The following is a 12,972-nucleotide window of genomic DNA, read 5'->3' as shown; positions in this document are numbered from 1 at the left end:
GTTTCATTCAGCTGAGATTCTTTCTGTCTTTCGTTTCGCAGAGTATCAACACTACGCTCCCGATGACCCGCAGATAAGACCAGTGCAGACAGGCAAACGGTAAGTAAGTATGATTTGTTACATCAAATGTAGAATTATCGCTAAAATATTTGTTGTTCCTTCGTTTTACGAAGAGTTCCATTTGAGTTTTCAATCTCTTCGTTACGAAATGTTTTGGATAATTATTTTTGTGGCCGTACAAGTCGTCACTATTTCCAGACGCCACGGAGAATGAAGTAAAATTTAAGTATCGACTTTGCATTTGATTTAGAATTACATTTTTGCTTTTTAAGGTAAAAATAGATGTACTTAAGTGTGGTAGAGTACCACATAATTATACAGCTAATAATAAATTATAAACTTTTAATACATCGTGATGTGTACGGTAAATATCATGTTTTTTGCACAAGTTATCATTTTATCAACGTAATTATAAACAAATTAGCATATTTTAGGATTCTATTACTGGGTACGTACAGGTTTCTTACGTGTACAACAAGAGAATAATTTAGGAAAACCATAAGTAACAATTTTATTTTTTAAAACTACAAAAACAAGTTTTCGTTAATGTATATTCACTACTCACCACCGTAATCTGAAATAGACAATATTTTTTAGTTAAAGAAAATACGTTGAACAAGGTTGTTAGGTAAGAAAACTAGTTTCCTTCCAAATTTGATTTTCTTAATTGGTAACTGATAGTCATCTTGTTCAGCATATCTCTGCGGTATGGTCTGAGATACAACATTTATGGAAGCAATTTCTTTCGGTGTAAAAGTGCCACTACTTTCATTAATATTATCTTCGTCCCTAAAATTTCTCTTTCTCTCTTTTGTAGCGCCTTCTGGTACACCGGATAAAATAATATTTACGCGTAAAATATTTTAATTTAACGTAAGGGAGTTCAGCCATCATTAAACAGCCGAATGTATGCTCATTCAATATCGTCTCAGTATTCTTAATTTCAGTTACTAGGTCCTGTTCCTTCTTGAAATGCTTACTGCTACGAAATGTCGTCATCTTCAGAGCCATCTATGATGTTAAAAATGTAGTATTTCTTGAAATAATGACCACTGGTGCACAGTATCATTTCAAGTACCCAGTTGCAAAGTGACAGACGAAATGAGGGCACGTGGGAATGTTCTTAAAGTCATTATTTCAGCGTTAAATGTCGTAATGTGTACAGGTCCTGACGCAGAATGTATTGAGAAATTTCTTCAGTTAAGCTCAAATTCATTATGGCCATTTTGTTGAGCAATTCTTTGGAGACATAATCAGATCTTGTAATGACACATCGTCATGTCTTCGGAAATCAAACTGATCAACTGGACAGTCACGGTTCATGACGTCACCGCACGCCACCTGATTTCTTTTGAACAAATTCTTATTCGTCAAACTCGGGATTAAAGTATTGACTGGATTTCGCTATGGCCGAAAACACTATTCGCTAGCGCGCTGTGAGTCACAGCTGTGAGATCTCACTGCCCTCTACAGTTATTTCTGGGAATTACTACAGACTGTCAGATATTAACTTTCAATAAACAGTTAGGTGTTAATGTTACAAATGTGTCACATTTCGTACGCTGTTCTGTGTGAACACTACTGGTTGACTGACTGCCCTGAAACGTTATTAAAAGAAGAATATAAATTTTCCAAGTTCAGTTATCAACATCTCTTATATTCTTTATAGCTGTATGCTTAGAGTTTGGGAACAAGGTTGTAAATCTTACGTGATAAAGCAAATCTTTGTAGGGGCCTCGCATTCGAGAAACGTAAGTACGAACGGTTCGTATATTATTTAACCCCTTAAAACCCAGTTATAACTGTATATACCACACATTTTGACAGTAACTGTGCAAATTATATTTATGGGTTTGGTATGAATACTCATTGTAAACAGGGATTATTTCCAAAAACAATATTAACCAGTTTATATTTGTAATGGTGAAGTGTTGTTTTCTTTGGGATACCGTCTGAATTCTTGTACAGGATTTGTATAAGATGTGGCTACAAAGGTTTGACAATGTTTATTTCCAGGCATTATAAAGCATTGAATGCACGTAGTGTGATGATAGACGGTTAGAATATGTTGATCAGCTGAAATTATTGTGGTTACGTTTGTTTGTACTTCTTAAATTAGTGATAGAATATACATTTTTATATTTATATTTAATTTTAAGAATGAATATTACGTGTCGGTTTCCTTAAATTAGATTTTTAAGTGCTTGGGATTAAGTCAAATATCGATTGAGTTGGAAATTATCAGAGAAAGTTGTAGGCATTAATAAAATATTTTGTTTCTCGAGTATTTTAGGTTTTCTTAGACGATAAGTCTGGTGTCGGGATTTTGTGATTTAAATTCACTGAAAAATACATCATTTTAGGCATTATAATACTTTATTTGGATGCCTCAAATAAATATTTACCGTATTAGTTTAGTAGACTGTTAAGGAAGACATTACGAATGTTAGAGAGATAAATATGTTGACACTTATTATTTGCAGTGTGCCTGTAAGAAGTTTGGGAAACAATTTAATTGAGTTTTATTCGTGGTCTGTAATGTAGCATCAGCGCCAGTCTTCATAATATATAAAAGTTGTTTTATATTCAAAGAAACTCTGCAAAGTACCGTAACATTATAGAAGTTTAATAATTGATACCACACTCCATGTCTTTATACGTGAAAAGATGAATATCCCATCTCCGCATTGGTTCAATATTTGTCCAGAAAGGGAATTTGCGTTTGTCAGTGTAATTTCAAATGAAATTAAATTAAAAGCAAAGCTTGAATGTTTTAAATATATCCTTTGTGATACTTTATGTGTTGTATTGAAAAGGACGTATTTTTACTCTTGGTTTTAAAATGTACGCTTAGGCAGTTAAATTTCTGTATCCTGAGCGTCTTTATCAATTGTACTGTTTTATTTATTATTATGCTGTGACCAAACCCCTCAAGTTTGTTCCAAACAACGAATTTGCCTTGTGTTCCTGCGGATAACCATGAAAAATGTATAAGCGATGTTAGATATTTGTTTATGGAATCGTAAATATATCATGGACCAAGTGAGGTAGCCTTGTGGTTAATTTTCTGATTTATGTTAGATTTCTTACGAAAATGAGGTGGAATTTTACGTTACTTGGCATTATAACTCTCTACTCCAGTCTTAAAGCTCGTATAATCTAAATTAATGTTTTTCTTTTAATATTAATAAGTAAGGAAATTAGTAACGTTAGTCTCTCAGTGACGCTAAATCATAACGAAAGTAAGTTATTTCTGCATAACTTTGCATTGTGTTAGAAACTGTTCATGCCAGCCCGGCTTGCAGCCAACGTGAGATCAGAGTTTGCTCCAGGCTTTGAGGTTACGTAGTTAAAATTAGCTGTTCAAGTTTAAGCTACCCCTTGTCCACAGTTGGCACCAGCCATCCGTCACCACTCACCTCCTATAAATTCCGCCTTTTCCAATTATTTATGTAAACCGAGAAAAAGGGAGCGAAACAAATGTCCGGTGTTCTTAGAAAAATACATGCAAGTTTCGCGATTCTACTTTTTCACCTCAAGATGATAAAGCGGGTATTTTAAGATAATGGTAGAATTTAGATTATATTCCACAGATATTTTGTCGGTAAACCTAAAGTGAAATGGTGGCCTACGTTCAGGAGGAGATGAGCGGCCAGCTTCACGTTTCGGCCTGCTTTACTCCCAGACGAAGACCCACTAAGTACACTCACAATAGGAATGCTGTAATTTTTAGAATTGTGATCCAAAGGTTTCGCTTTACGTGATTTATTGAGGCAGGTTGTAGCATCCATAATGAAGGCTAAGTGTAACGAAATTGAGTGGATTTTAAATTTAGAATAAGAAATTTCCTTGGGTTGGGAATATGCCCGAAAGAGTGGTTTTTTTTTATATTAATGCATCCATGTAGTCAGTGTATGATTTATGATTAAATACCAGAGTTATGTAACTGAAATAAAAAGAGATAAGGATAAATATTTTATGTGGTCTGTGAGGTTTACGCATGAGCTGAGTTTTTATCTCGGTATTAGCAGACTTATTATTTAGGGTTACATGTGATAACTCCGTAAAAATCTATACCTATCGTCACAGTTGGAATTCCTGTTCGTATTCAGGGATTTCCTATATGAAGTCTCTGCCCATTAACCTACTTATCTGATAGAGATTTGTTGTGGTTCTCTTCAGTACCTCCAAGTAAATCTTGGATGGTAGCTCACCTTGAATTAGATCGCAGTTACTTCCGCCATAATTTTGCAAATCTTCACTTATAAATCATTTTGCTGTTTAACGCTACTGAAGTTTGGCGTTTTAAGAATCGGAATGAAATAATCCAGTGTCAGTCAGAAACATTGTATTTATACCCATAACACATTTTTAATGTTTTACACGTGGTTTATTTCAGATTTTTTTACGTAGGGCCTAACCATTTATGATCTGTTCTGTGGACAGGGAATAAAAAGGTGGATTATGGCATTTTGGGGTCGGTATTCTATTTTAATATTTCTTGTTCATTTATGATAACAATATGTGAATATATTTCGATCTGAGTTGAGCTTCTGTTAAATCTTATGCGTTGATTATAGTATTGTGTAAGTCAGTGGTATTCAACCTGGGGTACGCGAAGATATCTTAGGGGGTACGTGAAATTTAAAAAAAATATATATTATTTTATTATAAACACTGAATAATCCGTAATGTAATTTATTTAATTTATTTTAGATGTAGATTATATACTATGTATAACTTGAATTATACACCAACGACTTTGGGGGTACAAAGTTGAAGAGAAATTATATCTGGGGGTACGCGAAGACATCCTAGGGGGTACGTGAAATTTAAAATATATATATTATTTTATGATAAACACTGAATAATCCGTAATGTAATTTATTTAATTTATTTTAGATGTAGATTATATACTATGTATAACTTGAATTATACACCAACAACTTTGGGGGTACAAAGTAGAAGAGAAATTATATCTGGGGGTACGCGAAGACATCTTAGGGGGTACGTGAAATTTTAAAAAAAATATTATTTTATGATAAACTCTGAATAATCAGTAATGTAATTTATTTAATTTATTTTAGATCTAGATTATATACTATGTATAACTTGAATTATACACCAACAACTTTGGGGGTACAAAGTTGAAGAGAAATTATATCTGGGGGTACGCGAACAAAAAAGGTTGAATTCCAGTTTTTCTTGTCGATATGTCAGTAAGCGTTGATAATGATTTGATTGGCAGAAGTGTACGCAAGATGCCTTGGACTGGAGTAGCACATATCCTTGTAATACATTGTATGTTTGTTTTTGATACCTGTAAACGTTGAATAATGCTGATGGAATGGGTTACAGTTACCGGTTTGATATTTTACGGTGTGACTCTAATGTTTGTTTTTTAAGCAATTAAAGTAGCATTAAGGCCAATTTAAAATTATTGTAATTTCTGCAACTATAATATCTGTAAATATACGTATGTTTTAATAATAATGAAAGATTGGATATAAAAGATTATGTTGGACATTGGAGGATTTAAGGTTTTCACGGCGATGAGTCTGAAGATAGCTGTCTTCTGGGTTTATGGAGGAAGCAAGGACCTCTGAAACGTCATCTTTATGTTGGACATTGTTTACGTATCGGAGCATATAGCTCAAATGGGGGAAATGTGAACTGCGTACAAAATTTTAGTCAGAAAACTCTTAAAGGGAAGTTTGGTCATTATTATTTGAGGATGATGTTACAACTCTTTTAACTCAAATTTTTGTTTCAAGCTATTGAGTTCAATGCCAAAATTGCAACTCCCATGAATGTAGAACTGGATTTTCAGTTAAATTTTTAAGAAATTCGCCCAGGTAGGTACACCTGTGTGTTGGGACCGCGGCGAGCTCTCTTAGTACACCACAAATGCCCTAACCGTTAGGCCTCGTAAGTTGTAGCTTTTAAAGTCTGTTTATTCTTACTTCAGTCCTAACATAAACAAAACAGTTTGTACCCGTCAGGTACAGTCTGTTTAGTTTAAGAATGTTCTATCAGAGAATAAACATACAATCTTTGGCGATTTTATTTGAGCACCGAGAGTCTCATGTATGCTGTAGTTGCTTACGTCAGTGTAATTCAGTCGCGTAACTTGTATGACTTCGTGTCCTAGTCGCGGTTTGTGGTTGCATTGCCTGTGTACGCTCTGTATAACAAGACTGGCGTCATTATTCGATTCATTCGTAATTTCTTTGTACTTGTCAGTGTGTGGCTTTTATAGAACTTTAATTAACTACAATTATTTTTGCCAGACGTGTGTTGAACAAAGATACCAATATGAATTTATGTTAATGACTTTTATGAGTTGTGAAAACGTTTCTTAGGTTGGTTGTCCATGTTCTGTGATGGGCCACTCGGAGTTGTAGTGCCTCATCAGTGCATTCCGAGTTGCCATTTGAGATTGTCAGTTTTTGGAACGATAACCCACGCGTTGTATTTCAGCCACAATTGAGATTCATGTTATTCTCGAGAGTTTAAAAATCTGAAGTGTCGAAACGTCTTCACAATAACTTCAAACTCACAGTAACTAGGGCAATAAGAATGATTAATTTGATATATATAAATTATTCTCATGGATTCTAATTGTCTGACTATATCTAGTAGGTTAAGTTTGCATCGCAATTTCGTGATAGACTGTAAAACAAAATGGCTGTCTATTGGGTTGTAGCGTCGTGTGGCATGGTAGAAATTTGTTGACGTTTTAGAGGTACTTGTTACATCAGTACAATGACGATTGAGGCAGCAGACGTCTCAGAATCGGTAAACTTAAGCTTCTTAAAACTTTATCAGTGAAGACCCAGCCTGATGTTCATTAGGCACCTTTACCTCTTATCTCTTCACATCTGTTTCGTGCTGTAGTCATTTCTCGAGACGTTGTACGAAAATTGTCTTTTCGAAATTAGCATGATTGGAAAAGCGATCGCGTATTTAAAACACTGAAATTTTCAGGTGACTGATACCCCACACAATCTGGAACTTATACATAGAAAGGGGAAAATGAACATTTTAATCTCATATGATTATCACATGTGTTTGACTTATGATATGATATCATGCAGTAGAGTTAATCAGCCGATACTAGCATATGTTTTGTCGCCGTTGTCTCATCTTAAATTATCCTCTTCTAGATATTTTCTTCGGGGACAAAAGGCTGTCTTAAAGGGTTTTTCGAGTAATGATGATTCTCCTGGGTAAATGATCGATCTGGCATAGGTTAAGTCTAGCGGTGGGATTCTGTTTCTCTGTGTACGGCTTTTGTGGAATCTTTTCCGACAGATGAGTCCTTCCTAGTCACTGCGGAAACTCCAGAGCCTTTAGGCACGTAGCCCCATCGTCTGTGAAAAGGTGTAGTAACTGATTGTTTCTGTTGCTCTGAAAGATCGATTGTTATCGGAATTTCACTCTCGTTAACTTTGTCATCTGTCTTAAATTGAGACGTATTTATCAAAACTGGACTTTCAAATTAAAAACTTTGGTCTGAGATGATTACATGGTGACTAATCGGAAGGGCATGGGACTCGCATTGATGCCAAGGCCACGTTTATAAGTTAAAGTCCCGATATATGCATGTATTTTGAAGTATATGTTGTGTTAATCTGTTGGAAATTCTTTAAAGTGCTATAAAATATATTTCACGTGAATCGTTTGAAGGGACCGGTTGTTTAAACCACAGATCTTTCTTGCACATGTAAAATGTGTGCCTTTACGTGTTTCTAATTTGTATCTTTACTTTATTTGTTTGGATGAATACAGTAAATTTCATCAGAGAAATCTCAGACAGTACAGCGAAGGTGATAACACAATCATTTAAATTATAGTTTCAAACAACACCTTCAAGGTACAGAACTTAAAATTTTTTTATATTTATTTAAATGTTGTTTTCTCAGTGCGCAGTATCACAGAACTGTTTTTACCTTGTGAATAAAAGTCTTACGTATCCTTGATAAAATTCCGTATTCGTCTTACCCATATATTAAAGGCCAGCGTAGAAGTCGGAGAAATGAAACAAATGACAGTCTTATTGAACGGGAGTTGATCACGTGATTTTCTCTCTCTCTCTTTTCCCTTAAACTATTGAATGATATTGAAATGTTGACTTTTGGGCCAAAGTTTTGTTTGAGTGTGTGCTGAACCTTTAGACAAAGTGGACTTAACATTGATAGTTCTCTGACGACATTGCGTGTTAAAGAAATGCAGTCTTCGATTTCAATGTTAATACATACTGAACTGTACAGTTTCTGGATAATATATATTTATTTATTTATTTACTCTGTATGCTTGTTCACTGTGGCATTTCAGCGTCTTATATTCCTTAGTTGCGCAAAAATTTGCGTTTGGATATTTTTTCCTCTGATCTAGATTCTCGCAGGCTTCACGTGTGTCCAGTATTGTTCTTTTTTTGAATGTTTTGTACAGATAATTGACTGGTTTCTTCTTATATCTCATACCGATTCTTCGCTCTCTGCTTATTCCATCGCGTTGATGAGCAAGGACCTCTGAAACATCTGTAAACTTACGGCGCTACGACCAAGAAGACAGCCATTTTGAGTTTTACAGTCTGTCACGAAATGGCGACTCACATGTATGCCACGTAGACAGCCATCTTCGTACTCACCGCCGTGAGTACATCAGATCATATTTGCACATTTATATTGAATATCTGCATGGAATTTTTTAATCTTTTGTAGCGTCCCGTTGTCAGCGAGTGATTGTACCGCTGGTTTGTCGTAATTCCACGCAGTTTTACTGAATTCCAGGAAAATATCTACGATCATATTTAATGCGACACGATGTAGTATTGATCGACCTGGTATAAGCTCCTTTATTTCTTGTGTTTGAGTGAATTTTGATAAGTTTTGTGGTTTCTGAGGTACATTTAGGAGCAGAAATCTATGTGTTTTCTGAGACGTGTAATCAGCTTGAACTTTGTCCGGACTTAGATAATGAGTATGCAGTATGAGTGTATACTTTGATGTATTTCTATGCTGTAGCACGGATGGAAAGACAAATTTATTTAAGTTCGTAATTTGACGTGTTTATAGGATCTACAGTTAGGTCATATCCGGTTTAACCACTAGGCAAACTGCATTTCCCAAAGGCGGTAGAAATTAATGAATAAATAAATAAATAAATAACCCAGAATAGATGGCGATAATAGTCTAAAAACAGGATTAGAATAAAAAATTAAGGAAATAATGAATGTAAATGTGTGTTGGCCTTCCGGACTTTGTAATACCATCAACAGTACTTGATATCGTAAACAAATGGTTTGTGTGTGAGTGTAGGGAAGTCCAATATGTGGCCATTGGACGCGTTTCTTGACAGATTGACTCCTGAATTTTAATCATCAATTTGCACGACAGTGATAGTCTGTTCTGTTTCCATTCTGTTCTGCAATTTCGTTTTCTCATTAGAGATTCTAAATTGTAATGTATATTTATTTTATTGCATATTTTATGTAAAGTGTATAACATTGAGTATCATATTTTTTATATTTTATCACCTAAACTAAATTTGAAATTATACGCAGAATTTTTTTTTTCATACTAATGCGCAGTATTTATTTTTTCCTGCAATATGGAGGAGGTAAGGTATAGTGATGGACCATGCCATAGCTCAGATGGTTAGTCATTCATTATGGAAGCCCGGGTTCGCTTCCAGAGTAGACCACATGGGACCTGTGGTGGATAAAATAGCACAGGAACAAGTTTCTTTTCCAAGTCCCTCTGTCGTTGTCATTCAACAGTTGCTACATATTCATTCTGCAGAGTCTCACCCCATCGTAACATTAAAGAACGAAAACATTGTGAGTCAGCGCAGGACGAATGCTTCCTTGATGCACCCCACTACGACCGAAAATAAGACTTCTTCAGCCAAGAACATTGCCCACCAGTTATTTTTAGATGTTCATGAACCCTGGGGTGTGTTCTGAGTCAACGGCCTTACATATAATTTAAACATTTCGGATTTTTTTGGATTCCGTGCTAATTATATGGTGTTGCATTGATACCTTACAGATGTTCAGACAATGAATTTTCGTCACAAGTATCGGAACTATCAATCCTTGGATCGTTAGTGTACGGTATATACTTGGATGTCATGAAACATCCAGGGAGACGTATTTCATAATACCAGTGCCTACCCTAAACGGCTTTGAGGTAAGGGGTTAAATATTTTATGCTGGGCCCTTCTAAAGATTTGCACAAAAAGTCTGTCATTAACCTGTAAGTGTAATATTATTGGCGCCAAGGTATGTATTTATTAGTGTATTCTTATCTTTGTTCTGGGAATTACAGTGAAATTAATATACTTTAATGTGCTTTAGAATACAACTCTGCCACCAAGAGTCTCCAATTAACTGTAGCGTGGTATTTTTGACGTAAATACGTCTATATTTTAGGGTCAGTGTCATTCGGCAAAAATGTGTTACGAAAAAGTGTAACTTCATTATTATGTTACTTAGGAAACCTCATCTGTTTACTCAGCATTGTTGTTACCTATAAAACATTACATTACCTTACCTTACCTTACCTTACCATACCTTACCATACCTTACATTACATTCAGCTACCACAGACCCATCTTAAGCGTAACTAATTCAAGTTAAATAAGCAATGTCTTAATCAAACTTTACGCAATTGTAAAGCATGTATAAAGGAAATATTTAGAATAAAGCCAATATATAAACTTCCTTTCCGTATAGACGTATTTACGTCAAATTCTCCGGAACCGTGGTTCCAATGTCACTTTTTTTTCTTCAGAATTTGTAATGTCGGTAACAATAATGTACCAGCCCATAAACATGTCAGTAGCCATCACACGCTTGATATTAAACACGTAGAGAAATGTGATCAGTGACAAAATACTATCGCCATTTCATTCATTCTGAATGTTTTTTTTGTAATTGTTCCCGTGACGTCACAATGTCATTACACTGCGATACCATCGAATTTCATCGCCTGGGGTGAGGGGGGGTTGTGTCATTGCGTTAAGCGAAAAATAAACTGTCTATATGCGCATGTGTAATGCCATGATATCGATAGATCGAAAACGTAAGACTGTCGATTATAACCGTATTAAAAACTTAACTTGGTTCTAATTTAATCACAAATGTAATTTATTCCCTTGTAGTAGCCTTCAATAGGTTTAATAATCACCGTTATAAACAGGTATCTTATGTATTAATGCGTATTTATTTTTAAGTTCATATCGTGACGTCATATTTGTTTCCAGAAAAGTCGCCATTGTTAATGTATTTCCCCTAACATTAATCGAGGCATTTCGTGTCGTGGAACGTTATCGATTACCTGTTATTTTTGTTCTGCATCGCATTTGCTTGTTCATATTCTAACCACCTCTAAGATTGATAACATTTCTGTAATCCAGTCGCCAGTACGAGTAAAGGTCATGTTTTTTGTTATTTTTTTTTTGGAATAATTTTATACAACGCCTGGAAATTTCTCTTAGTTGTCTAAAGAGAACTGAAGTCGAAACATACCACGAAAAGTTGTTAGAACTTCAAATCGTACTTAAAAGTGACTGTGTTCTCGTAATGCGTGTGTTACTTCTAATTTAGTATGAATAAATGAGTTGATATTTGTATATTTAGGACTACAGATTCCCACTAACTTAATTCGTTATTTTTTTAAGGAAACACTCCCAATCGAATTATATTATTTAGATCTTCATATTTTTTTCCTTGACCAAAGTCTAAGAACTTAGAACCCGCCACACTGTCTTGTTGAAGGGTTTACTTATGAGTGAACCTGGCTTTAATGTTTCAGATCTATCAGGGATTTTATAATCTTCGAGTTGATTATTGGTTTTGTGTTGTATTGTTCTGTTCAAGCCTTGGGGGTTGTTTACCCGTTTAGAAAGTCTCGATCTGCTATGAGGCACTACTCAGGCGTTCCCATGCATTATCTGAGGAAACCCACGATTTAGCCTCGAAGCTGAGCATTTTATCTTGCAGGTGTAAGCAGCTTTGTTCAGATCCGGAGAAATGACCTCAGTATCTCGTTCACTCGACTTCCGCAGTTGATACAATAGCGCTGGCATCCAAGACGTGACTTCCGTTCGTTGAAACTGCTCAAGTCGAGTGGCTATCGATACTTGAGTCGGAAGTCTGTCGATTGCCCGTGTTTTAATATTTCTCGTTTATTAAGCTTTGTGATAATGGCGGAGAATGTTAAGCCTGAGTGAGAATGTGGATAAAAACTTATAGAAGAAAGTGTTTGCTTGTATATTGTGTTATATTCATAGTCTGAACATCGTTTGTTATATTCGCTAACGTGAAATGTGTGGTTGGCTGAAAGAAACTGGTAGGTCTTAGATTAATATAAAGATTTTTTCCCCCTACAGTTTATCTGTTACACATCTCTCTTTGTAGCATATTTAGCGAGATTCTCGGACAATGACCTGGTTTTTATCCTGATAACTGCTGAGATTGCTATATTAGGATCATTTCATCAAACGTCACGGCGTAGTAAGTGTTGTTGCTTCATATCGGTTGTGGCGATGGTATATTACACTGTGTTATGCATTGAATAGGCGACGAGATAATTATACTTAATTTTCCCCACCCAGTAATACAAATTGTTTCTTCGCACTCGGAAGTTCCCAGTTCGAGTCTCGACTAGGAGTCGTCCTGCCCTTGAATAAAGTTCATCATGCTTATCTTCAGTCCTTATAGAGTTTTGGGAAATTGTCTTAAAATAGGCCATGACTGGTTCCTTCCTTATGATTTCTGATTTATCGTTCAGAATTTTCGTGGAGTGGCATACAACTAAAAGTAATAGTGGCTTACATCGTAGTAGACATTTCGTAGTTTTTGGTATTTTACCTGGCTAAGAATAAAATAATATTTCCTTTTTG

The 12,972-nt window shown here is 35.3% G+C and overlaps 1 protein-coding gene across 24 annotated transcripts in view; it reads left to right on the top strand.

Annotated features, from left to right (window-relative positions):
* Positions 1-12,972, top strand: part of PMCA (plasma membrane calcium-transporting ATPase 3) — a 287,318-nt gene that overhangs the window by 176,161 nt on the left and 98,185 nt on the right. For 21 of the 24 annotated variants that reach the window (XR_015536674.1, XR_015536677.1, XR_015536676.1 and 18 more), the window contains one exon: positions 42-99. The gene's annotated coding sequence lies outside the window, so the exon portion shown is untranslated. Of the gene's footprint in view, positions 1-41; positions 104-12,259; positions 12,420-12,972 lie in introns of those variants that run through there. The other 3 variants (XM_087354413.1, XM_087354411.1, XM_087354416.1) reach the window with 2 other exon arrangements.

The sequence above is a fragment of the Zootermopsis nevadensis genome, unplaced genomic scaffold, assembly GCF_977971745.1.
Source record: "Zootermopsis nevadensis isolate Lab colony 2312 unplaced genomic scaffold, Znev_1.0 Znev_ptg000023l, whole genome shotgun sequence".
Lineage (NCBI taxonomy): Eukaryota > Metazoa > Arthropoda > Insecta > Blattodea > Termopsidae > Zootermopsis > Zootermopsis nevadensis.
Note: the sequence above shows the minus strand (reverse complement) of the source record. Positions and strands in the feature narration are given on the sequence as shown.